At 35.8% G+C, this 8338-nt stretch overlaps 1 long non-coding RNA gene across 1 annotated transcript; it reads left to right on the top strand.

The window, feature by feature from the left end:
- Positions 1-6791: 6791 nt before the first annotated feature.
- LOC118478492 lies at positions 6792-8127 on the top strand. Its single transcript, XR_004859079.1, has 2 exons — positions 6792-6975; positions 7025-8127. It is a non-coding gene; the product is annotated as an uncharacterized LOC118478492 (long non-coding RNA).
- The last annotated feature ends 211 nt before the right edge of the window (positions 8128-8338 follow it).

Raw genomic sequence — 8338 nt, 5'->3', positions numbered from 1 at the left:
GATCAGCTTGCTAATGGTTTGCAACTGTTAAGTGAGCCGTGGTTGTCGATTTGCTCTCTCTTTTATCCAGATGGTCTGCTGTGCGGAGCTGAACCATACGCAGAGCAGTAGGTTGTTCCTCTGGAACTCTACTGCTGTAGGAAAATGAAATCGAGATCTCAGAAATTATGTGAAGCTATCCCACCTGATATTACCCATATGTGTGTCCTTTTATATATATGATAAGGTTTTAACTCCACTTTTTGCAAGAACTGAATTACACATATTACACATTTCCGACACAGATGCCTTGCACATTGTGTCAAAGGCTCGAGACAATGTGACTTGTATTTTTTTTTTCCAATTCGACATTAAACAAATAAGGTGTAAAGGCAATAGTATAACTGTAAGAGTGTGAACATTTGAATCCCATTTTCTCAAAACTATGCGTCATGGAGTTAAAGCCCTGTCATTTTGTTCAAGGGTTGGAATAGTAGATAATTTACAAGTTTATACACACCTCTATTTCTTGAAGAAGGAAAGAATCTCATGCCTGCTTAGGCTACTCTCTACTTTATTTTCTTCTATTCCTTATTGTGGATCAAAAAGTATTTTTCATTTTACAGAGACACGGGTCTGGTATTTTTTTTTCTCCTCTTTGTACGTGTGTGTGTTTACATTTCGTAGCCTGTTATGTCGTGTATAATATTACTATTCATTTTTTTTCCTCTTGTGTCCATAAGGTCAGCATTTCCAAGAATGACTTGCAGAGTTTGAGGACTCTAAAGGGAACTTGCCATTCTCTTTCTTTCCTTATGCAATAAACCTTGCCTTGTATTGCATAGAGAATTGTACATAATATATATATACATGATATATGATATAAATATATTGACATATAAAAATATCTGTTATATACGTTTGTATTATGATGGATTTTGGGTGTGTGTTATGAAATTTTCTTTTCCTGAGAATCCTTCCACTGTAGGGGACAAAAAAAACAACAACTCTTGTTATACCTGTTGTTGTTGTGTTCTGATATCACCGTGGTCACTAGGTCAAGTGAAAGGCATCGTGGTAAAATCAAGCGCTCGTCAAAATAATGAAATCAAAGAAACGTCATTTGCCAGTGTGGCAATTATTATCAAATTATTTTTTTTTAAATTTTTGGCACGACCCTTTTAATGTCCATTAAAAAATACATATCTGTGTGGATTTTTCTGGAAAAAAGTTGATTAAAGGTACAAAAAATGTAAATATTCAGTTTTAAAGGTTCTGAAGCTATCATGAAGTCGTGCACCAAACTGATGGCTGTTTTCTCACTAATTTTGTCTTTGAAACAAGGTAACCTTCACCTCACATTCAACCGCAAATATTTCAATTCTTCTATTTAATATAAGATAGATGAGGTATTTGTAAGCAAGACAAAGCTTTAAGACAACACCAGCTACTCCACATGTCCGAAAACTGACCTGCGTCTGATTTCACTGTGTTCATTTGTTTCTTCATTGTTACTGATACGATGAAGTTTGTGTGTGTGTTGTAAGCTGTGTGTGTAGTTTCAAGTGTGTTGTCCTCTTGTTTAATTTTCGGAGTGGTTCAGCGTCTTGTTTGGAAAATAAGACAATTTTGAAGTATATTCTGATGTAGTAAGTCTGTCATCTGGAAGAATCATTTCTTGAACAGATGTTTTTGTGTTTTAAGACATAAGTTGTTTTATTTGTGCTGTTTGCAGTAATGAGCCAAAGATTATTTTTAATCCTTGTGGTTTGAACTTTAATTTTGAAACTAAGTCCTCACAAAATTATCCTTTAAGGTTAGGATTTATTATAGATTGCAAATAGAGCTTGGAGTCTTATTTTTGCCCAGAAAGAAAAATATTTGGATGAACAGAAAGAAACAAATTTGGATGAACAGGGGGGATAAGTTTTGTTCTGGCAGAAAAACTTTTTGGATGAATTTTTTTGGTGGCCGGTTTCCATCATGTGTCACTGTTTATTAAGAGTTTGCCACACTGCTAGATGTTGCTGTCTTGCCATTTTTTGACTGTCTACATTCTACATTTGGTGTGCTCCATTAGCTCAGTTGGTGTCATGCAGGACTATGGAGTGGATGGCTCTTATTTGAATCCCAATAGGGTGGTGTGGTCTGTAGCTTGGCTTGTTTTTTTTTTGTTTTTTTGTGTGTGGAGTTTTTAATGCTGTGCCATCACAAGGCTAATATATAGTAAAAACCCTTGCCATCAAAGGCAAAGGCATTTTGGGGAAAATCCAAAGAAACTGGGTGGTAAACATTGCTGATCGGCGAGATGTGAAAACAAAGGGTTAAGGCTGTCAACCCATTTCACAAGGTCCTATCGGAGACAAACGTTTAGTTTGGAGGCTCTGCCTCTTAAAAAAACCTAAAAGGGGCTTTAAGTCGAAACAACAACAACAGCTTGCCACATTCATTCATTATTTCTTTGAGGATGTAATTTTCTTGTCACTTTCTTTTGCTTTTAGTCTTCGAGCCAATTTGTTATTCTATGTTACTCAAATTTGTGAACCGATTAAGAGGGGAAAAAACCCTGCGTTTTTTTCCATGCAGACTATTTTTGTATATTTCTAGTTTAGTTAACTTCCATTGTTATTTTGTCACTTTGGAGTTGATTTTTCTTTGGTTGTATTTTTGTTGCAGCTTTTTTGTTTATTTGAGCGCATATCCAGGATCTGTCGCATGCCCTATTTGCTTTTTGCAACTTTTATTACCCCAGCAAATGCTAGAACACAGCTCAAAACATTCTTGGCTTCCTGGGAAGCATACAGTGCAAAGTGCAAATGACATATGCCAAAAAACACCAACAAACTGACACGCTCTTTTGCTGTCTACTGTCTATAGCTGGGTACCCATTCCAATCTGGGTGAAGGGAGGAAAATTTGCGTCAAGTACCTTTCCCCGAAGACACTTGTAAGGTAGGGCCCCTGACAGAATGGTATAGTCCCCTGCAACCATAATATGGTGGAGAGTTAGAGAACCTAACCACTAGGACACCTGTACCTACAGACCAAGGTTGGGGGAGATGGTGACTGGATTTTGATGAAAAATGCATTTGATTTATTGTTTGCTGGAGTTTTCCTTTGAAGGTTTTTTTGTGCTTCTTTGACAGTTTAGACCTACACCACCTTTTTTAGTGAGTGGTTGGTGGTTGCTCTTTCATAATATAATGTATGGTTCGCTCTTTCTTTCCTAAACATCTGATGTCCTTATAAAATCTCTCTTCCTTATTTTACTCTTGCATTACTCTCTAGTAACACCTCTATTCTTTGGCATTAATACTAATATATACATATTTGTGTTGCAAGTACCGTAAAACTTTCATTAAAACTAAATTAAATGAAGACCTTTCTTTTTTGGTATTTTACATTGTCTTTGAATTTGAACAATTACTTACTGTCAGATTGTGTTGTATTTTGGTGTTTAGACAGAAATGATCACCAAAGTTCCTTTCATCTCGATCTTTTTTCAGTTAGTTTAGTCTTTGTTGTCATCTTTTTTTATTACCTGAATTACGTGGATTGGGGTGAAAAAATACACACTACTAGTACTAGTGCTATCAGTCTTTGGATTCAGTGTATGCCTGTTTAATTTTTACTTTACAGCTGTACTGTAAGGAATTTATATTATGCTTCTGCCCATAGTACAGTATATGTGTATTGTTTTGTATGAACGGTAGGCTAGGAATGACATGCTCGTGATTTCCGTTTGTATTTGCTGTTTACAGTTCGTCTTGATATTTTACATTTTTTCGTGATATTCTTGGAATATTAAAGGTTTATTCACATCTGGTGACTCCTGCCATTTAGTTGTGTGTGCACCGCAAGCTCAATCGATCAGTTTGTTTCTGATAGTGGCTGTTTAGAGAATATGATTTTAAATTACATCTCCGTTTCCATTGTTCTCCAGTGGAAAAGGGTGTCTTTTGAGAGGTCCCATATCTTGGGTAACTGGTTCTGTGTTGAAAGGGATGTGAGACTCCACCAGTATGAAAAGCGAAGACTTCATTCTAATGTAAAAAATAGGTCAACGCCATTTTCTCACATCGATTGGACATGAGGAACAAATTGATTCTCTCGTTTTCACTTTTGTTGGCCTGGAGTCGTACTACTCTGTTCCGTCTGCAATACATTATTTTTTCTTTCTTGTCCCCATTTATTTTCCATTATTTGTATTAAGAGTCAACTGTGTGTATAATTATGTATATTATTCAGCTTTGTTCCTTGTATAATAATAATGATGCTGTCTAGTTTTGTGTATGATGGTCTGGCAAGTTGCATGAAATTGACTGCTTTTGTGAGTTTTTTGTTGTTGTTGTTGTTGTTGTTGTTGTTGTTTTTTGGCCTCTTTTTTTGGAAGGGGTGTTGAATTTTTTTGTAAACCTGAACTAATTTGTGTGATGGGTGTGGGATAATGGTTTCGTGAATGTATGTATATAATATTATGTATATATATATATAGCCTGTCACATTGTCATGGTGGAGGTGTTACGCAATATCTTCTGGTCTGACCTTTAAATAATTACATTTTACGTTATGGTCCAGATGTGAACAATTAGTGTTTACATACAATACGTTTTATCTCGTGGTGAATAAACGCCGCGCATTACTCGCTTGTTCAGCCTTGAATCAACGACATCACATGTAATATTCAGTCTCGAAGAAACGAAATATTGTACCACATCATTTACTTTACTTTGATTCCTTTCTCCCCCCCCCCCCAATAAAAAAAAATTTTTGCCGGTAAAGTTACGGCAACTTCTTCCCCATCTCTTCTTCTGTCTGCCTCATTCTCGGGCTCAGAGTAACAGAAGATTTTTGGTAGTGTTCTTTCCATTCGATCAAATTTTTTTAACATAAAAAGTCAACTTATTTAATTCTTTTTTTTTCCTCCGGTTGTGCCCATGTTATCTCTTTTACTCTCCGTTTTTTGTTTTTAAAAAAAAAAATGTTTGGTTTGAAAGCTTTATTTATGTTGTGTCCTCTGTATCTGGCACTCACTCTCAGACAGTGGTCCATTGTTTCTACATCTGAAATCAGTAATGGTTAGATCAAATTTGTTCTTCTTTCTAATCACCACCATCATTTGTTTGGTCAGATTGTCATTCTAATCACCATCTTTAGTTCGGTCAAATTTTATTTTGTCTACTCGTTGTTGTTAGTTGTTTGTATGGTCAAATTTTCATACAATTATCACTCTTAGTTTTGTCCAATTTTTCCTCTAAACATTGTTACTAGTGTTATCAAATTGTTCGTCTTTTCATCATTGTTAGTTTGGTCAATTTTGTCTTCATTTAATCATCATCTTTAGTCACTTCAAATTTCTCTGCATCATCATCATAATAGTTATTAGTAGTATTGTCGTTAGTTGTTGGTTTGGTCAAGTTTTTCATCTTATCGTTATTGTTACTTTGGTTTAATCTTTCTTCATCTAACGTAGGTTAACCAGCATCTGTGGTTTTGTAGTTTGGCGCTTCACTTGGCATGCAAAAGAAGACGTAAGTTTTTATTTCTGTGTGGGGGGTGTTTTTGGATGAAGTGTCTCCTTGTTTGCAGGGTCGTTGTATCCCACTCTCCGCCCGCGCTGGTCCTGACAGGCAGGGTCGAAGCAGCCCAGTTTCTAAATGATCTGAAATAGTGTCGATGGATGCACAAAACACGGACAGTTTCAACGATAATTTATCATGTAAAGTTAGTCAGATTTGAAAGAGGCCACGGACAGGTTTGCCCCTTTTTGAGTATGTGGTTGACAGGTTTCCTGATGTAGTTTGCTCCCTCTGTCCTATCCAAAGATTTATGGTTCTTTATCTCGCCACATCTTTTATTATATGTTACTCTCAGGTAACACTTCTAATCTCGGCACTTATATGATCTTTTTGTTTTACAAATGCCGTAAAACTCGTTCTAAAACTAAAGCAAAACTTGCACTAAAACGTATTTTTGTGCATCTAGTCATCATTACAAGATTCTCAAAAATTTTTTTTACGGATGTCATCATCGTTTTACAAAAAATGTGAAATTTCAGAGCTTCGTTGCTTGCCAGTTTCTTTCAGTTTATTTTCACTTTGTTCCAGTCTATGTCAAATTTTCTGTAGATCTCACTCTTAATTTTTTGTCCAATTGGGCTTACAAGTGAACATTTCCAGATTTCTTTTGGTAACAAAATATGATCTAGCACACACATAGCGAGATCGGCTCGGCACTACCTGGAAATCTTTTTAGTTTTGAATTTCTTTCACTATGTACATGATTTAGATACAAAGAATATATATACGTGTTTAAGAAAAAACATTTGGACATTCTTAAAATCTGTTTGTTGTTGCATATTTCGCTATGTGTGTGCTAGACAGTGTGGTTATATACTTACAGATGTTCAGTATTTTACTGTAAAAATGGTGGTCAACTCTTACTTAACCGCTACTGTGCAAATGGTCATCCACACTCAGGAATAATGTACAAATTCAAATGACCATGTTGCACAAATAATTGAAGACTACAGGGGGGAAAAAAACTGGTGATGTCCAAACCAAGTCCTTTTCTTCAACTGCAGAGCTCAGTTAATGACATAGACAGAAAGATGACATCCTGCTACTTTAGAATTACAAAATTCTATCCGACGTTTTTCGCCGTTTTGAGTTATTAAGACCGTGAGGTCAGAAAGCAAATGTCCTTTCTGCTCTGTCAAAAATTGTAAGATTACACGAGGGTATTATCAAGATATTCAGAGAATCGTATTTAAAAAAGCTTGATGTGTTGTGAAACTCAAATTTTTTAAATGTCAAGATTTCTCAAAACTAAGTACTGAGCTGATAGAACTTTGTAATTCTAGGGTAGCGATCCGTCTAAAGTAATCATTAAAACTAAATAGATATTTCAAAAGTAGATCACAAAAACTTCTTAGAATTTTACACATGACACCCCTCCCCTCCCCCCCCTCCCCCCTCCCGAAAGTCCCTGAATCAAGGTTTTCAGTTTGTAAGAAAATGTGACATCGTGGATTTCCCTGAATCAAGGTTTTCAGTTTGTAAGAAAATGTGACATCGTGGATTTCCCTGAATCAAGGTTTTCAGTTTGTAAGAAAATGTGACATCGTGGATTTCCCTGAATCAAGGTTTTCAGTTTGTAAGAAAATGTGACATCGTGGATTTTCTCCCTGTAGTCCTCAGTTTATCAATTGGTAGATTTTCCCCCACAGGGTATTCATCTGTTATGTGTAAAGTTTTTCTATAGAGGCTGCCCCTCTGTATCTCTAGCTTTTTTCCCTTGGAGGAAGTAAAAAAGTTCTGGGAGCTCATGTGGAGCGATATTTATATTACGATACAATGTTTTTATTAATTATTAATGTTTTTAATGGTGTACCGACCGCTCTTGAAGTTTAAGTAAAAAGTTTGTAAGTTTTCTAAAGAGATGTACAGTCCTTCCAAGTATGATTTTTGTTGAGTTCCTAAAACTTTACCTTCTCTGTGGCTGCGGCCTAGTACTTTTAGAGACTAAGTGGGGATTTTTGTCTGATCAGGTTTGTCAGTGGGTGGTTGGCGGATGCTCTGTTGTGGTTTACTCTTTCTTTATTATCAAACATCTATTGTCCTTATCTGTCTTTTTTTTCTTTGTATTTTACTCTCTAAAAACACCTCACCTCATCTTTGAGTTTAACACTTGGGTGACCTTACGAAAACGAAACCAAAAGTATTGACATTGTTTTTCACCTGTCCTGTATGGTTGTGGTGGCTACCCTGGACACTTTCCTCCAGTGGGTTAGCGGAATAACCTTTGACCTCTGTACTGACATTTCCAGACATAGCAACGTATCTGACAAAATCAAGGTTTTTTTGGGTTTTTTTTCATTTTTTCTTTTATATTGGTTTGCTTCACACTAGTCTTTCCCCATATCCATTGTGTGTCAAAGGTAGGAGGAAATAGTGTTTTTTCAAATTGGTAAATTTACGCAAGTGACTGATCTTAGTCTCATTGTCAATACATCAGAGTAACATTATATTCCACCTGGCACACCCCATGTTTAAAAGCATACATAACGTCAATTGATATGTATTAAATTTGTTTTTGGGGAGGTTTTTTTGTTTTTTTCTCTCAAAATAATAAAACGTGCAGTTATGTCCCTCTGCCTTTGGGTTTATTTCTGAGCTTGTAGTGTTACTGCCGTTAATTCCTTGCCTTCAGATCAGAGATGGAAATCTGTATAATTAGCATTTTTCTCACTAGAATGTGTTCATGTAATATAGAGATCCATGTGTTCTGGAACCGTTCATATTCCTGTATATATTTTATTATTATATTATAGAAAGTATTTGTACGGTAAGCATTAGATT

The sequence above is a fragment of the Aplysia californica genome, unplaced genomic scaffold (genome assembly GCF_000002075.1).
Source record: "Aplysia californica isolate F4 #8 unplaced genomic scaffold, AplCal3.0 scaffold00609, whole genome shotgun sequence".
Classification (NCBI taxonomy): domain Eukaryota; kingdom Metazoa; phylum Mollusca; class Gastropoda; order Aplysiida; family Aplysiidae; genus Aplysia; species Aplysia californica.
This window is presented reverse-complemented; position numbering and strand designations above follow the sequence as displayed.